Raw genomic sequence first — 19787 nt, forward strand, 5'->3', positions numbered from 1 at the left:
AGTAACACTGATGTTTAGCTTCCGTAGGGCTCTAGGAGGGTTGAGGGTTGCAGCCTTCCTCTTGCAGATGAAAGTTGACATTGTAATATTACCTGTCTTGGTCCCAAGAGCCAGGGTTGAAAGGATCTTAGCCATTGGGAGAGTGAAAATAAATTTGACAGCAATCTTCTGGACATCTAGGTGTGAATATTTTAACTGGTGTTCCTTGTTTGCACTCACTGTTCCATTTCTCCACAAGAACTGGGTGCATAATCCATGCAAATAATGTGACACATATAGTACTGTCTATGACTGATTTATGGCGTGTCCCGTGTTAAGAATGACCTCATTCCTCCCGACTAGCATTTTTGTCGGGTCATTCCTTACAACTGACTATGTCTGGCAGCTTTCTGACTGTGACATAGTCTATTTATCCAGTAATGGAAATGTAAAAAAAAAAAAAAAAAAAAATCTGATATTTTCCCATCCAGAAAGAACTTAGCTACATGAGCGGTAGGTGCGAATAAATATTTGCAGTCATGGCCCATGCCCCTCCACCCCCCTCGTATAAACTTTCAAGTAAAGAAATAACATTTGATTATTCTGGTTAAACTATGTTGGGTTTAAATGACTGTGCATGGGACCATAAAATGATGGCTTTAATTTGGAGTGATGGATCAAATCGGAGAGGAGAAATATGACCGGTATCTTGAGCCATGGAGCTGCTTGTAAGTAGGAGCTTCTTAGGCCTCTTAAGTTGTTATTTTTGTGCCTGTTCTTAGCCATACTTACACACTGCAGGGCACTTTAGGTATTTGGGGGGGGGAGGCGGGGGAGGAGGCAGGCTCTGCAATTCAGCCATATGCGGGTCACAGATGAACCCATGCCAACACCATGTTCTGATTTGATTTGATTTAATTGCTCATCAAGACAACAAAAAGCAAACATCCACAAAGCAGAGAGTGCAGAGCACAAGGCAAACAGCAGAGCCAGTGACCTTTCCAGGACCACAGTCTCTTTCTAAAGCTCAACTGATCAGGACCTTAAGGGGAATTGTGCTAAATGACGAGGGCAGCAAGGTCCTTGGCCATCTGCTGTTTCCCAGGCAAGAGCACAGGAGGCTCAGATTATGCTGATCTGCATAATCCATTATTATTGCAGTGTGAATTTGAAAGTGCTCTAGAGCTAACTTTCTGGGAGTTTGATCTTTTTGCATTATACTAAGCAGCAATTACGGATGACAAACTGGGGGGAGAAGAGAATGTTTCCTTGCAAAAGGAATGGAATGGCAGCTTCTTCTTTGTGCAAGAACAATCATTTACAGTTTGGTCATCCACTTAAATTTCAGCAAAGAAGTTCATTTTATGTACACGGAGATACTGTATTGCTCAAGGCAGGAGTTCTTTCTCCCCCTCCTCCCAGCTGTCTTTCAAAGAGGTTTCTCCTCACAGAATGCTCCCTTGCCAAGAAATATACAGTGTGTTGGAATAGTTTGGAGATGATGTATCTAGGCTGAGGAAGCACTCAGATTTTTTTCATAGGAGAGCAGCTGAGGGAGAGTTAGCCAGTTCGGAGGAGAGTGGTTGCTTGTTGATCTTTCAGTGATAATTCCGTAACTAAAATTAACCATGCCAAAGTCCAGCTGTCTAGCCAGCCTCTCCACACCCTCTCTCTTTAAATTGTTGTGCAGATTGTGAGAGCTGTTGACAAAAGAGAAATGAAATAAGCTGACACAACCTAGCTGAGGTGCAGTTTGCTTCAGTGTACCTTGGCGGGTCTGGGCCAATGAGGGTTATAGTTCCTTTCTTTGTTGAAATGGCTGCCGTGTGCTGCTGCTTGGCAGCTCCAGCAGCAACTTTATGTAAAGCATAACCTGAAGTGCTGACTCAGAGGAGGAAGTCTTGGTGATTTACAAGATTGCTAATTGATACTTGAGGAACTTGGGAAGCTGCCATATACTGAATCAGACCATTGGTCTATCTAGCCCAGTATTGTCTTCACAGATTGGCAGCGGCTTCTCCAAGGTTGCAGGCAGGAATCTTTCTCAGCCCTATCTTGGAGATGCCAGGGAAGGAACTTGAAACCTAGATGCTCTTCCCAGAACGGCTTCATCCCGAGGGGAATAGCATACAGTGCTCACACATCAAGTCTCCCATTCATATGCAACCAGGGCAGATCCTGCTTAGCTAAGGGGACGAGTCATGCTTGCTACCACAAGAGCAGTTCTCCTCCCCTCTCCTCTCCACTTTTTCTTTGGCATCATTGTTTATATGAAATAAAAATACATGTTCCATTTCTAAATAGTAGGGAAAAGATCTGAGACAGGATCTTCTGTGCAACTGAGCCAGCTTTCTGCCAATGCAAATTCGCACTGAGATTGCACCCCAAGGCCCCAATGAAGACAACACCTTATAATGGGAGTAAATAAGGTCCACTTTATGATTGTACAGTGGATAACAAACTTGCAACAAGGTCCCTAACTAATCAGAGTTAGGGATGGGCCCGGACCAGTCCGGAGGCCATTGAAGAGGCCTCCAGACCAGTCCGGACCGGTCCAGACCTGGGTGGTTCGGTTCGGGGTGGGGGGGTACCTTTAAGAGCGGCGGGAGGGGTTACTTACCCCTCCCGCTGCTTTCCCGCTCTGGCGCCGTAAACTTACAAGTAATTGGGGCGGCAGGATACCTCCCTGCCGCCCCTTCCCCGACGTTACTTGCAAAACCTCCCAGGAGTGCTTTGCGCGCACACGTCTCTGTGACATGCGCGCACGCGCAAAGCACTCCTGGGAGGTTTTGCAAGCAATGTTGGGGAAGGGGCGGCAGGGAGGTATCCTGCTGCCCCGATTACTCGTAAGTTTACGGTGCCAGAGTGGGAAAGCGGCGGGAGGGGTAAGTAAACCCTCCCGCCGCTCTTAAAGGTACCCCCCACCCCAGTGCCAGACTGCAATTGGTGGTTCCGTGCACACCCCTAACCAGAGTGCGGGTACTCCTCCTAGTGAGGGCCATCCCACACACCAGAGCGAAGGGCCGGGTCCTGATTCAGTCAGGCTCCATGTCCTGACCTCCTCTCACTGTGAGGCTTCCCCCACTGGGGGTGTGTGTGGCCCGACCCACCCCAAACCTAAGCCGCCAAAGCTCTGAGCTGGTGTCCCGCCAACCCCTGAGTGGGAGCCATTCTCAGCCGCCAAAACCCTGAAGGGCTGTTCCTTATCACACCAGAACTGAGCGGCCTGATCTTTGAAATCCCTGGCCCAGATGTGCACCGCAATGACTATTGGGAAGAACTCAAGGAACGTCATATCCCGGGTCACTCACATTCTATCCCAACCCAGGGGCCACCTGGCAGCACATCACCTCCCCCGGAAGAAGAGACCAAAACCATGCCCACCCATTGCAACAGACTGAACCTGCAGCTCAGCCTCCAGCAGGAATTTCGAGCACCAGAGGGAGATGCCATTGAAGTCCTTTAGGAATTCCACCCACATCCTGGCGTCCTCCCTAAACTGTGGGTCACCCACACCCGGTGATGACGGGCTCTAAGCCCTCTAGTAGCTTCATAGAGCCTCCTGAGGAAGGTACGCCTGGGAGCAATCACTCTGCACGCGAAGTTCAAGTGTCCCACTATGACCTGCAACTCCCTCAAGGTGACCTTCCTGGCATTCAGCAGCTGACCCAGGCGCTGCTCCAGGGCCAGGATCTTTTCTGCTGGTAACTGGCAGCATTGGGCCACTGCATCTATCTCAATTCCAAGGAAGACAAGCCTGTTGGTTGAGCCCTTGGTTTTTTCCACCGCCAATGGTACACCCAGTTCTTGCGCCAGATCATGGAACGTGCATATAAGGTAGTCGCAGGCCAATGTGAGCACGGCCGGAAAAAAGGAACTCATCTAGAAAATGCACCACTGAGGCTAAGCCCAACCTTTCCTGCACCGCCCATTCCAGAAAGGAACTGAAATGCTCAAAGGCGGAACAGGAGATGGAACACCCCATGGGTAGGTACACCTCCCCGTGGGGGTAATGTTTAATCTTGTTGTTCATTGCCACTGATCTGCTGCCTCCAGCCTCCTGTCCTGGGCCTCCACCTTTATCCTCTGAACCAGAGGAGGGTTCAAGATCTTTGGGCCATGTTGGACGCTGCTTAGGGGCGGGGGCCTTCCACTTGCCTGGCCCTTTTCTTGGGTAATGCAGCTAACCCCAGTGGGATAAAATTGCCCCCTAGGGAACTGACCCAATGTAACCCAACTAGTTTTTTAAATGCTGCCGATGAATTTAATACCTGTCTCCCCCAATGAATTTAATGGATTAAATTCAAAGGATTTACTAAATGCCCCCCATATGAATTCAATAAATGCCCCTTTATGTATGTATTGAATGCCCACGGTGACTTTAAAAGACTTTAAATAAATGCCCAAATTGCCTATTGAATGCCCACAGTGAATGTACAAATGCCGCCCCAGTGAAAATGCTCCCCAATGAATTTGGTCAATGAACTTAATACCCCCACAATCAATCAATACCCCCCAATCCATCAAATCAATAAATGCTCCCCAATCAATCCATGCTCCCCCAATCAATGTTCCCTTTAAGCGCCCCCCCGTAAAAGGAGCCCTAATAGAGGCTCAGATATCTCCCGGGCCCAGAAAGGCCCTTGGCCGCTCTATCCCTCATCCCGCTGCTCATTTCCCTGGCCCTGTTCGTTTCCCTGGTCTCTGCTGCAGTCTTCCTGGAGCACCCCGCTCGTCTTCCCCTTGCGGCCGTTCCCTCTGGGCACTCCCTCCCCTTGTTGCAGTTGAGCAGCTGGTCCCGTTCCTGCTCACGATCAGCCTGCCCACATGGCCAATTGATGAGCAACCGACCAGCGCTCCTTTCTCCTGCCCGGCAGCCGAAGAAGTGAGCACGTGGTCACTCGAGGAGCGACCGAAAAGTGCTCTCCTCCTCTTGCCCAGTAGCTGAAGAGGTATAAGATCCCTTTACGCAAAGTCTGAGTACATGTATCCAACCCTAGACTGGTGTTGCTGATGGAGGGAAGAGGAGGAGAAGCTGCAGAATGGATTTCTAGTTACCTAGAATGCAGCCTCACTGGTATTAAATGTATGTGCCTTTTGCATTCTGGTATCAATAATAATCAATGTTTGCATGTTTTCTTCCATGGCTGTTGTTTTATGAAGGATGGGGGAGTTTAATAACCGATTCATAAAAGATGATGCACATTTCAAAATTCCAACTTGGGCATCATAATATTGGTTTTGAATGACCAGCTATAAAATAGGGTAAATTTGCATGTGCCAGACAAAGAAATCCCTGCCCAATATTATGATTAGTGCATTGTGTTTTAATTACTTTAATGAGTGAAATAAGAAAGCTTTAAGCAATTATAGATTAATGGGCTTGTGCTAATTAGAATTTAATTTTAACAGATAACAGCAACAAATCCCCCTTTTTCCTGTGTCAAACCTGTGCTTTTTATTCTACTCCCTAGATACTGAAGCGATTATTTGAATGCCAAGTCTGACAAAGAAGCTTGTAATTTAACACAACCCTCCTGAAGGCTCACCAGATAGGGCCTACTGATGACCTATTGCAAATCCTCCCTTCAGCTAATGAAGTTTATACTGGCTAATAAAACTCACATAAAAGTGGTTTGGAAACAGCACCTGCGCTCTAAAACTCACTGACTCACCGAGGAGATATAAAGTGCCGGGGGAGAGGGGAGGAGGGACTGCTGCTGGGCAGAAGCACAGCTTTTCTGTCTCGAAAACAGTGGGGTGGCGGGTGGGGGGAATTGGTTATCTGGTTAAAGCCTCCTCCGGCATTCTGATAAAATAGCTTTTCTGGGACTGTAATATCTGATCGAATCTCTGCCCACAGTGACTGCTCATAAAAACAAAGATACTACCCTGTTGAGGCATTCACTTACCATGTTCAGCATCCATGGAAATGCTCCTGTAAGCCCTGCCCCCCCACAGAGGGCAGCGTTTGGCTGAAATTGGGCAGAGATTCCAGGAGAGATGCTTCTAGTAGTGAGGAACATTGCTTGCCCCAGCAGTCCTTATCAGGAGGAGAATTGGCCCCTGTGATGTGTGGGAGGTAGGGTTTGGGCCGCATCGTGGCAGGGGAGAAGCTGAGAGGCAGGCTTCCATGAATGTTGTTCCTGAGTCCCGTGCCCATGGTAAATAAATATCTGAACAGGGCCACTGAGAGTGCAGTTCAAAATGATAAACACAGGCTTTGGGTGTGTGATGTGTTTGCTTTTTCTAAAGACTCACCCAAACGTGAAGAAAGCTCCATGCAGCAATTCAATTTCAGCAACAAGCCATACTACAGACATGCACTGGCTTTAGTCTCTTTGCAAAACTGAGTACCCAATTTCTATGTTCTCAATGTCTTTCATAGGGGATTGAAGGAGGGGCTCCTAAGCATCAAAATATTCTTTTAAAACCCATTTTCAAAATGCAGCCTATTCAAATGCCAGGAATTCGTAAATATGTATATTTGCAATTACAAAACCCCATTGGAGATGCCTAAATGGTAGGGATGTGCACGAAACGGATTTTGCATTCTGTTTCAAGCTCCAAACAAAACACAAAACAGCAGAAACATTTCATCAAAGGAGTGGGCTTTGACAACAACAACAACAAAAACAACCCAAAATGTTTCAAGTGTTTCAGCCATAGGGGGAAATGGTGGAACTATAGGATCTCATGGGGGGTTGGGGCAAAGGTTAAAATTGTGTTTAAAATTGCCCGCTTGCCCATTTCTTTTGTGGGTTGGGTGGTAGGTAGTACCCATCATGCCCTGCCCTACAACTCACTATGTTGTCTGTAGGAGCTATCCATGGGGGACAGTGGGGTGTTTCGAGTTTCCCCATTGTTCCCTATAGCTGGACTCACAGAATGCATCCACGAGTTTTGCATTGCAATTTGCAATGCATTTTGCAACCCTGCCTTGAAAAACACTGCAGAAGTACACAGAGAAAGGGAATCTGTCCCACCAACACACATTTCAAACACAGTCAAGAAATGGTCAAAAAAGAATCGCTGACCCAGAATCCATGGCCAACCACAGTACATCCACTGCAGTAACATAGCTAGCACAAGTTTCTCTTTCACACAAAATTATGACTCCTTACATTACTTCCTAGCATTGCAACAACTGCCATAGCAGCACCCTTACTTAGCAGTAAGCATAGCCATAAACTTGAGCAACTTTGACTGAGTACACCAGGTTGTACTCAACAGATTGCTGAGCAGACCAGAGCAATGAGTGAAGCACAAGTTAGTCTCAAGGCCAGACATGGAGCTCATCACAGCAATCACTAGGAAATATTTTACACACACACACACACACACACACACACACTCTACTGTCCATTTCTCACCACAACACTATCTCACAAACAAAACAAACCACAAAGGAAGGAAGGCACCTAAGTTCTACCTTTGAGATCCAGCAAAACCGGATAGTTATAGCAGCAATAGCACAGCATATTATACTCAGTGCTGAACAAAGAAAACCACAAAATCAAACTTTCCTTTCACCTCTCCTGATGTAGCCTCTTCAAGAGAGGCACATTATAAGAGCTCTCTCTGTCCCCTAGTCCCTTTGAATATATGTTGTATTTCCCTGCTTTTGAGATTTTTCCTGCCTCCCCCAGCCAATGGCGACACAGTTGCCCATGACAACACTTGATTTGCATGATGGCAAGCCATTGAAGAAGCGAGATCGCAAGCCAATTGGAAGCCCGTGCCAAAAAACCAATCACCAAGGGAAAAACAGGCTTCCAAAATGGTGCTCAAAACGTCATAACATTCTGATTAAAATGTTCTGAGCTCTAAACAGGCCCTTTATTTAAAGGGTGCTCTGTTTCAAGCGCAAAGCTCTTGAAACAACCCATTTCACATTGAAATATTTCACCATCAAAACATTCTGCACATCCCAACCAAATGGGTAATAAGATCATTCATGGGCCATGCTATATGGCAGTGTGTATTATGTTTCATCAGAAACTCTTTTTAAAAGATTTTGCTATTTGTGTTATCAATATGTACCCACAAAACCTAACACTTCATGCCCACGTTTATTGAATTCACATACAAACCAATCCTCAAGCCCCTAAGCTGTGAAAAATCAAAATCAGGGAAGTCATTTCAGAAGTTGTGAAATACAGGAAATAACCAGAGTTTGCGGGTGTGGGCAATGACTCTGGGAACACTTATGAGAAGAGCCTGGAAATGTTCAGAAAGGTCTCGTCGAACCTGTGTTTCATCAGGCATCACTGCTGTGTCAGTCATCAGGTCTGCAGAAGAGTGTGTGTGCGTGCACACACACACACACACACCCATTTTGGAGCACTTTCATTTTATGATGACCCCCCCACGCTTTTAAGAATTTGTTGTCCTCCTGTCTTTCATTTTTATTTTGATTACACATATTCTTACTTTGAACTGTCATTCTTGTCACCAGTATAGGTCGTGGCAGGATTCCAGTGCATAGTCATCATCTGGGAGGTGCCATCTTGCCATGCCTCAATTGGCCATTGTTAAAACAAATGGATACTGTCATGAAAAGATGGTAGCTGACCGCTGCCACTGAACTGAAGCTATCCTCCCTTTCCCCCTTAATGAGTATTTTGATCATGGTGCCCAGGCAGTGTCACTGTGTGAGTTGCAGGCTAAAAATAGAAAAAAGCTCCTGTCCAGTAGCAGCCAGCTTTTGTTCTTGTTGTTGCCCACTCTGCCCCAGGGCAGTTATGGGTATTCAAGATGGCAGTCACCAGGAGCTGACTGTGCAGTGGAGCTATTGCCACTGCTGATACATGGTAGCATACAATACTTTTAAAAATCAAATCAAATCAAATCAAAAATTAAAACAAATGGAGTTCCAAAACTGAACCCCATCTGTGACCATTTGTGATAGGCTCATTTTAGTACGAATGGTTCGGTTAGTACCTAACGAAATGAGGCCATATTCTGTTTGGGTTCCATTCATTCTAAAAGTGAAAGTTCACCCCACCTGTTTGAGTTGGCAAGCTCTGGTGTACAGTTAACTGTTGTCAACACTGTTCCCATGGAGGAGTGGATGGCTTTCTTGGTCATATAAAGCAGGGATTCTCAGTGTTGGGTCCCCAGATGTTATTGGACTTCAACTCCCGTAATTCCCAGCTACAGTGGCTTTTGGCTGGGGTTATGGGAGTTGAAGTCCAATAACGTCTGCGGACACAACATTGAGAATCCCTGATATAAACCAACAGTGTTGTTGTGGATATTATTGTTTAAATATGTGAAGGTTCAAATATGATTAAATAACCCTAGTGGACAACTTCTAACATATCGATGAGAAGAGTCAATTAAAAACAACAGCAACACAAAACCATTTTAGTACTAAAGTTCTGCAGCCTCGAAAGTAGAGAAAGTGAACATTTTATTATATCAAAGCTAGGAATGTCCATTTATTCCCCATTGGATGCAAGCCATTTGCTTTTAAATATATTGGCAATCTTTCCCCAGTTGCTGGGCTTCCTTTTTAATCCTTGGAGGGCTTTTTTCCTTGTATGATTAAATTCCACTGGCTTTCCGTACAATCTGGCAACAGACCAAATACCAAAAGCTGGGTAGGGAAAAAGAAATTAAGCACTCTGCAGCCAAACAATAATATTGCTAGCAATTTTTTATGATTCAGCATAAATTTATATTTACACACACACACTAATATATAGTGCAGTACACGGAAATAGGGCTGAGAACTGGTTTGTATTGCTTCAGCTTGTCTGCTTAATTTTCTTGGATCCCAAAGATCCAAGCTGAGTGAAAACACTCAAGACAAGGAAAAACATGACTTTTACAATATGATTCTGAAGTAATCATCTGCAGTAGTTCACTGCTCTTGTGTAATATATCTTATACTAGTTATTAAGCTGTATTAAACTGAGTCAGAACAAATAATATATAGATCCATCTACCAACACATTCTAGTGATTGTCAAGTAGAATGGTAGTTTGGGCAATTTTCCGTTGGTTGCCTTTATCCTGAGGAGTCACTGGCCAACTAGAGAAAAGAAGGAAATGGCCCCATGGGAAACGGTAGATTACTCTGGGTGGGAAGAAAATGCATGCAACCAGTTCCATTCCTGCCAAAGAAGGGTGGAGGCTGCTCTGTCCTGTTCTCTTGTGCTCTTCTGCTTCATGTTCCTTTATACAGTACCCTCACTCTCCTTTCTGGCTTCTGGAAAGAAGGAAGGAAAGTAAGCACACACCTATAAAATGTAAGATATTTTGTTCTCTGCTGTAGCTCATTGAGTTTACTCCTGTCTCCAACCACAAATGCTGAACCCAAAGATCATACAAACAATTTACTGAAAATATTTGCAGTGCCATGCTCCTAAACAGAAACTATTTCAGTGGTTGAGTCATACTTTTGGATGGTGTTCAGAATCCTCTGTGGGTCTCTAAGATGATGTTAAAATACTTTCTTTGGGAAACCACAGGGAAAGTTTCGATTTGATTTTCATGAGAACTAAATTGAAAACAAAAATCCAGTTCTGAACAGTACATAACATACAGATCTTTCTGAACCTTAAATTAGATTTCTATGATTGACTGGAAACTGCTAAACTGCAGATTTGATCTCTGTTGAGAATAAAATTTACTCAGATTGAGACTAGAACTGACATTCTCATGCAAAGCACCTCCATAGTCTGTAGTCATCTAGAGTCCTGCTGCACAGGTGTGGGCAGGGGTGGAAATTTCCACCAATTTCTTCTTCCCCAAGAAGCATTCTTCAACACTCATCAATATATTGTTGAGTGTCACACAGCTTTCAAGGACATATATTTGTGTGAAAGAGGACTCCCAGGGGAAGTAGTGGTGGTCCATTATAAATTACCTCCCCTGCCCACACCATGGTACGCTAGATTACTAAATGCTGAGGAGGAGCTTTACACACAGTGCCTCTGCATAGTAGTGAGGATGTTGGCCTACATGTTTTAATTGCAAAAAAAACTTTCTTTGAAACACCTTTATTTATTATTTTATGTCCAGAAAGAAAATGCCTTTACTAACCACAGGCTCTCTCACAGTTGTGAGTGATAGGGTTGTGTGTGTGTTTTAACTAGTTGTTTTTTGAGCTTGCTGATTTATATTTTAGATGTGATTCAATGATATATCAGTACAGACAATCTGTGTCTGCAAAGTTGTGGACTCTGTGCATCTCTGAAAAAATATTTGAAATCCATATTGTCTGGCCAATACCAACTGTGGTGGAGAAAATTGGTTACCAAGACTGGCTTCTAAAGAGGTGAGGCGGTTGGTTGGTCTCTCTCTCTCTCTCTCTCTCTCTCTGCTTGACTCCAGCATCTGAAGTGCTATCACCCTCCCTTCTACTCTTCCTTTCTTGAGTTTGTCAGTATTGGCTGACTATACTGATTTCGAAAAGAGAGGGCACTCCCTTGGAACTAGCATTTAAATCTCTTTGAGGGATTTAGCATTGTTCGAGTGCTAGGTCAGGCAGTCTGCTGCACAACGCTGAGTAGCTATATCAAGTTATGCATAATGATGGAGGGATAATGTGTGTGCTGCATATTTCACTAGCTCGAGTGTTAATTGTAAAATCATCTTAAATGTGCCTTTTTAGCACTTCTTAATTTTGTTAATAATTTGTTTCTTTGTTTGTTTATCAAATGTATAGTATATAGTTGGGCCCATAATTTGTGTGTGCTTCCAGCTGTTTGTGTTTTTGTTTTGAACAAAAGAGGCTTCTTCTTTGCAGAGTTAGCTCAAGCATGGGACTCCTAGAACACAGCAGCACCTCTCTATGGTTCTCCAGTCCTTGGCGGTGTCACACGATTATTCCCTGCACGGTAGTGATTCCGACCCTTCTGTCTAATTTGTGATTTTGTTTTTTAAAAGAGTTGGGTTGTGCACAAAGTACCATCTGAAGGTCAAAACTGACATCAATTTAGTAAAACAAAACTACACAGCAGCCATTACAAAGGATTAAAGCTAAAATGTCTATGGATTAAAAAACACCACCACCAAATTCTGGCCAAATTCTAGCCATACTGTCTTCTGGAGGACCATAAAGCAACTTGGATAGATCTCCACTAATTGGAAAATGTTTTGTCTTCGTATTCAAAAGCAAGTAATGGCTATATGATGAATTAGTCTTGGAGGTTAAAGACTTCGGCTCCACAACAGCCTCATGCTCTTTCTACAATATTTGTATAGTTATATATTAGTGAGGTCTGGATTTAGTATGTAGAATATTCTAGTCTATAACACTTTATATCCATATAGCATTACTGAATAAAAATGTGTGTGTGTGTGTGTGAGAGAGAGAGAGAGAGAGAGAGAAAGAGAGAGACTCAACAAATACTTGAGGACAAATGCTTGAGGACAAATAAAGCTTGTTACGATTGCTAAATAAATACCAATCTTCTGAGTAGAACTACTAGATAATTCATTTTGATTCTCTCCCTCTCTCCCCCTTCCTCCAAGGGCCTAGAGCAGCATCCATGGTTCTCCCCTGCCCTGATTCTTTCCTCACAATGAGCCCTGGATAGAGAGGGGTTGACTGACCTAAGGTCACCCAGATAGCTTCTTGGCTGAGAAGAGATTTAAACCCACGTCTGCATAGTCCTAATTCCTTTACTTGGGAGCTCTGCAGCAAATGGCCTCGGAATGGGAGTCCAGCTCACACACTGGCATCTTCCTCTTAGCTTGCTTTGTTGCCAGATCCCTAATCTGGAACCCTTGTCTCAGTGCCTCCAAACTCCCCAGTTTTGCTCAGAGGCCTAATGGAGGGAACCCCTCCGCCTTAGCCTTCCTCTGCACCCTGCCGTAGTTGTCTCACAATAGTTCGCCTTGAGAAAGCACAGCAGCTTGATTCTTTGGCACCTTCTCCGCCTCACACCGAAACTAGTTGACAAAAGGCTCAGGCTTTCCGCTGCTCTTTGCAGTCGCCCTTTCCTACGCCATTTCCCTAGTGGGGCTGCTAAAAGGAAGCAGCTTGCCACCCATCTCACCCTGTTTACAGGGCGGGGAATACCTCCCATACCTGCTGCTGTTGCTGGGCTAGGTGCTGCGGCGTGGGACTGGAAAGCTCCTTTGCCCAGGTGGGGGTGGGGGAACATGGTTGGTGAAGCAGCTGCATCAACACAAGATCCGGCCAGGCCCACCCTCTGCCTGTCCCTCACCTACTGTAGGCATATCTAAGCATCCCTCTGCTTGATCCAAAAAGGGCTTGAGCCTTTGTCTACATTCTATGGAACATGCACAAAATCGTAAAGGCTTTGCAAGCAGCCAGTGCAACCCAAAGGGCTTGTAGCTGCCACCTCCATCTTCCCCCCTTAACCCTACCTTGGGGCAGGCAGAAGCTGTGCTCCAGGCCCCAGCTAAGTCTGATGCCCACTGAAGAGGAGTCCCTAGGGAAGAAAACTTCCAGCGGCCCTTCTCAACTGCAGGTGCAGAGTGTCGTTTTCTCACCAAGAATGCTATAACAGGTAGTCCAAGTACCATCCCTAGTAAGATGTTCCACCAGAGGGGCTGGAGCAGCTACAGCCACTGTGTCCCCTCCAACCCAAGGGAAGCGTGTGGGGATGGAGCAGGGGGAAGGGAAGGGAAGGCAGAGGAGGTGGCTCAGCAGGCTGTGAGCAGGGCTGCGTCTGTGTCCTGCATGGATGTATCCAAGTAGGGGCATTTGATATTGTGAGCACTCCTTGCAGAATGCTCATCTCATACCTACTTTGTTCTGTCAGTAAACCAGAGAGAAGACTGCAAGAAGACATGGGGGTGCATGTGTGTGCCTACATTATACACTGTGCACCAGAACAGCATGAATGCTTGACTTGTGGCACCCTTGCTCGTTAGCTGGACTGCCATTACTAGAGAGGTTCGGGTTGCTTGCATCCATTTTACAATAATTGCAGAACTATTCAGTATTAATGAGGCATCTTTCTGAGATCTGTAAGAGGAAAGGTGGAGGCATCCTGATAATATTTTCCCTGTCCAGCTACTTTAAGCCCCAGTCAGACACCTTGTAATGTCCACCTTATCATACAGCATGGATCATATGTCCCGAGGACTGGGTTATTCACTGAGGTGGGTGGGGAAGCTCTCTCTCCTCTCATGTCCATACTATCCACATTTCAATGATCATATTTCAGTGAATGATTCCAAGTTGTGTTGATGCCTAAAACTAAAGTGCATGGCCAGTTTAATAGCCGATGAGGCCGTTCGGAGCACTTTGCCCTTGGCAGAGGCACAGCTCTGCCTGAGTTTGCCCTGATCATGGAGGTATGTGAATTTGCCCATTATGTGCCCTTGACGTGGCTTCCATTGCATTGGCATTCAGTGGAGGAATTAAACGTATGTCAACTAAACCTTAATCCATCAAAAGCAGGTCACGCCAAGCTGTTAACCAGAAGCTGTTTTCTGACCTTTTGAAAATGTAAACTCCAGATGAGATTGGAGAGACACAATAGTCCTCCACAAGGGTCAGAGAAGGCAGACCTTTTTAGGCAGCTTTTCAAATTCCTACATGGCTATTGCTTGGTCTTTCATGAATGTCATTCAAAGCAGCATCAAGATGGATGGGAGCCATAAGATGTTTCGGACAGAAACGAGACCATTGGTGGATTCCATCTGACATTTTCTTGTGTAAATGAAAAGTCATGCTTGGCCGCATAATGCACACAATTCCGTCTTCACTTCTTCGGAAAGACCCAATGGTGCCTACTGTTGAAGTCGGACAGTATGTGAACTGTCTGTGAACAGCCTCCAAAGGGCAACGGCTGTGTGCCTGCTGCCTCCGTATTACAAACTGTCTGGATAAGGTCAGCGATGCCGAGAAATCTACTTTAACCACTGCAAATGTCATTGGGGTGGGATTAGCATGAAAATGCTCTGCTTCTTCATGTGGCAGATACTCTGGGCAGATGGCAGGAGGGTTGCTGACCGCAAAAGAGAAGATCGCTTGGCTTGGCTTTAGAACCGGAGACAATCGCCTGTATGTTGCAGAGCTGGACTGTTGGGTAATACTGGATCGAAAATCTGTCTTTGTGTTCACATGTGTGTGTGTGCGTGTACACACACACATTTTGCTTTTCTTATAGCAATAGCACTAGCACTAGCACTTACATTTATTTATATACCGCTCTATAGCCAGAGCTTTCTAAGCAGTTTACAATGATTTAGCATATTGCCCCCCAACATTCTGGGTACTCATTTTACCGACCTCGGAAGGATGGAAGGCTGAGTCAACCTTGAGCCCCTGGTCAGGATCGAAATTGTAACCTTCTGCTTACAGGGCGGCAGTTTTACCACTGCGCCACCAGGGGCATAGCATCCCCCAGGAGGAAGGAAGTACAAAAGAAGTTTGTGACATAGGAGGAAAAGAGAGGCAATGAAATGACTTCATTGTGTATTTGACCCTGCTTCTGTGTTTCCCGGCGGGGCAAGGATCCTAGTGTAGCAGAACAGACCAAGGAAAAATAGTTTGGTTGTAACATTCTATATCAAGGTTGCACATGCACTCTCAAAACTGGGCAGTGCAAGACCTGGTTGTCTTTCTGTGCTGAAATTCTACTGTCTCTTGAGACTCCACGACGTTGGCTTAGGTCTTGTAGACATATGCAGGTCCATCACTTGATCTCTCATCGCTCAATCAGTCAATAATTGGGGCCAAACTAGGCTTGATGTGCAAGTTCCTGGACTGGAACTCCCAGCATCTTTTACCCTTTTCAGAAAACAGCCTCATTTGAATTGAGATCATGACATAGGGGAAAGGAGGCGGTTTAACTCTTTGCTCCTGTACATATTCCACTACTTAAACTGACTTATGGAAGCTGCCAATAAATTTCCCCCTCTATGGTTAATAGCAGATTGGGCTGGGGCTGCAACACAGGGGAAAGGGTTGAACGTTCCTTCCCACCGTACCCCATCTTTCTTCAAATCCCCCACCTCTTCTTATTCCCTTTTTAAACATAAAAGATGAGGGAGTACCTCAGCTGAGTGTGGAGAACCATCAGTGGAGAATCGTCTCCTCTGAAAGGTATTTAACCCAAATTCAGGTGACAAACGGTCTGTCTGCAGTGATTCATTTCTGATGGTTCATACATACTTGCAAGTCACTTAGTGAATGTGCCCTTTGATGGTTGCTAAGGCTTTCAGGAGCACAGATCCCACCTAAGCATCTGAGGAGTCCTCCCTCATTTTATAGAATCCCCCCCAAACTGTATTTCCTCCCCCTCCCCCCGCCACCCCCGCTCAACAAAATAAAAATAAAAACTTCAGGTTCCCCTGTCTGCCCTGATGGCTTTCATGATGTTGAGTGCAAACCTTCACATGGAAAGGGCATACATACCATTTCTGTGTGACGGTTATCTTTCTCCTGAAATGGGGCCATTGCAGTCCCATTTCCTTGATAAACTGCCTTCCTCATGTTTTCAAAAGAGTGTGGTTTTTGATCTCATGTCAGACTTAGGAAAAATTCTGTCTGCCTCACATGAATGCACTGAAACTGCATTCATCTGCCTCTTAAGCTTGACTCTGTCCTGTGATCAGATTCCATGTTAATAATGACTACCTGTTTGTTTCATACAACCCTGGGATGGCAAACCTGTTTCAATCTTGCAGCTTTGTACTACAGCATGCAATTTTCCCCATTCAAAGCCCCCAATGTGCAGGTTTTAGGTATTAAAGGCCACCTAAAACCCCATTTGGCTAGGACCTTTGGATGCAGCATAGCAGTTCCTGCACTTAAATTGAGATTATTGGTTAGGCAAAAGCCTAATCGTTACCAAATCTGATTTTCAGATATACGGCACCAAGCTATAGGATACACATGCTGCTATGTTATGACTATGGTGTGCTGCGTTATCAGAGATATTCACAGTGCCTGCCTTTTCCTTGTGCCAATCATTATTAGGAATGCATAGAGTCCATATATTGTCTGCAAACTGGGTTAACTCTCTTGAACTTGAATGTCGGGTTCCGGTTGTCAGAATTAGGCACCAAATTGCTGTGAAATCATAATAGGATGAGGCTGTTCTCATGCGCTGCCTAACCCAGGCTAGGGACACCCTAGGAAAGGAGAGCTGGTCTTGTGGTAGCAAGCATGACTTGTCCCCATAGCTAAGTAGGATCTGCCCTGGTTGCATCTGAATGGGAGACTTGATGTGTGAGCACTGCAAGATATTCCCCTCAGGGGATGAAGCCGCTCTGGGAAGAGCAGAAGGTTTCAAGTTCCCTCCCTGGCAGCATCTTCAAGATAGGGCTGAGAGAGATTCCTGCCTGCAACCTTGGAGAAGCCACTGCCAGTCTGTGAAGACAATACTGAGCTAGATAGACCAATGGTCTGACTCAGTCTATGGCAGGTTCCTATGTTCCTATGTTCCAGACTGGGTTAGGCTGCCCATGATGACCGCTGGGATGGTGCTCGATCCCAACAGGGCAGCACTGCCAAGCCCTGGCCTTTAAGCCCGGCTGTTAGCTAAGATTAAGGGAGTGAGTGTTCCCCTGGCTACCTGCTCCTGTACAAGCATGGGCTGCTTCCAGCCTGGCCGCATATAGAAACGGGTGTCTAGAGCAGCTGGCTCTTGGGGGTATCCCCCAATGCATCGCACATGCCGTGTGGTGAATTGTGGGAGTCATGGAGGCTGGGACAATGAGTCTTGGCCTCAGATCAATCCACCCTGCCCCGCACTGCACAGAAAAAGGCTCATCATGTGGGCGTGTGCTCTACGCTCCCACCAAGCAACAAGTGATCACCTGGGGTGGGGGGAAGGCAAGGGTTGGGAAAGCACGCTGTTGGAACAGAGGATGATCGTTAATTTGAAAGGTGGGGTAAGTACATCCTGGGAAACCGCCCTCCCCCCTGCACCACATGGTGCCACTTAAGTCAGCTCCTCATCCAGGTCTAATTACAATTATAGAACATTTATCACGGTGGAATTGCATTACTGGCTTGCTATTCAACTGGAACTGAAAGACTATAAGCCCTCAGCACAACTCCCAGGGGCCATTTTAAATATTGCAGAGTATTGCCATGTCCGAAGCAAACAAATGCTATTGAAGCCATCTCAGCCTTACATGTAATACTTCTCTCCTCTAATCCTGGGGTTAAATGGAGATGAGCATGGGGAAGATTTGAAAACTACAACTGGACGGAACCTTCTAGAAGGGGCTTTCACTTTCTGTTTAAGATGTGCAAGCAAAGAGACTAGCACCTCATCCCAGGTTAAAAGTGTGGCTTTGGAGAGCTTTCTACACTGTGTAAGAACTCTGGAACTCAGACATTCAACAACAACAACAAATACTTAGATGCCACTTTTCAACAAACATTTTCAAAGCGCATAGAGAAATAATAAATAAGATGGCTCCATTTTTCCACAGTGTTTGAAGTAACGTGGTTTTCTTGGAGTTTCAGTAGCCTTGATCTTACTGACTACATCTACTTACGATAGTTTCTTGTATCTGACATTATTGACAAAATTAGATCTTTTAGTATTAATTGCCAGATTGCAAAATTTAAACAAAGGCTTCCTTTAAACTGATGAAATTTTACTTCCTCAGGGCAGCAGCAGCAGCAGCTCAGACAGGAAACTCTATTTACAGGGAAGACTGTCTTCTCCAAACAGATCCACAACTGGCTGGAGCTATTATGTATTGTAGAGCTGATAAATTGAAAAGTTTATCCTGCCTCGCTGAGACAGTGTTCTGAAGTTCGTTTAAAGAATATGCTAGCCCTTTTAAAGCTCACAAATTTCATCTCTCTCAGTTTCCACATTTGTGGGAACTCAAAAGCTTGCTATTTTGTGATTGCGGGGAGAGGAGGTAATACTTTTAGTAAAGGTATTGCTGCCTTTGGATTCTTCCTAGTGGACCAACATGCAGGAGTGTTTCTAGGTATGTAAATGATCTAACATTTTCCCCCAGTTTTTGAATTCATACATTACTAGTATATCCTTGTTATATCTAGTGTGTTTTGGCAAGGGGCATTGCTAGGTGCTGTTTGGCCTGTCTCTTGCCCACAGTACCTTGTGGTGCTTTCAGAGACCATCTCCCCTTGCAATCACTTCTTGCAGTGGCACCATAAAAATTAATGCCTCATGCATGTGTGTCTCTGTGTGTGTGTTTACTGTGCATTAGTCTCTAGCACTTCAGCTTCTATTTTTGTGGTACCTTTGCTTCTGTGCAGCTTTAAAAATGTTTATCGGGGGAGGTTAACAGTGCTCTCTCTGTGTGTGTGTGTGTGTGTGTGTGTGTGTTACCCACCCATTTCTCCAAGGCTATTAGCACTGCCCCCTCCATTGAGTCCAGCGACTGAGTTGCTGCTGGGTATGAGGGTCACCTGCCTTCTATTGAGCCTGGTCACTCATGTGCCAATCATTTGCTGGATATGAAGCTAAGGGTTCCATGTGCCAAGAGAGTCAGCCTCCTGCACAGCCACATTCCCCTACCATTTACACACAAACGAAAAGCGAAGGAACAGAGAGTGGTAAAAGCAATAGGGAGGTGCACCGGTCCCCCCCCCGCCCCCTGAAGGGGAAGGACGGAGGCTCAACAATGGAAGCAGTAGTGACAGAGCTGGAATTTAAAAAAATTCAACCCAGAGCACCTTTGCTTGGGCTTCAGCGAAATGTAAACTGGTCTCCTGTTTGTAACTTTAATGCCTGATTTTGCTTTAAAAGGTACATTGTTTCATTTTGCTGGGGAGCCTGCTGCTTTTAATCTGACTGGAGAAATTTTCCGTAATAGATCAATTTCAGTTCAGTTATGGGAATGATGGCCGACATACTGTGCAACTTCATGCAGGCAGTG

This window comes from Hemicordylus capensis, chromosome 2, assembly GCF_027244095.1.
Source record: "Hemicordylus capensis ecotype Gifberg chromosome 2, rHemCap1.1.pri, whole genome shotgun sequence".
Lineage (NCBI taxonomy): Eukaryota > Metazoa > Chordata > Lepidosauria > Squamata > Cordylidae > Hemicordylus > Hemicordylus capensis.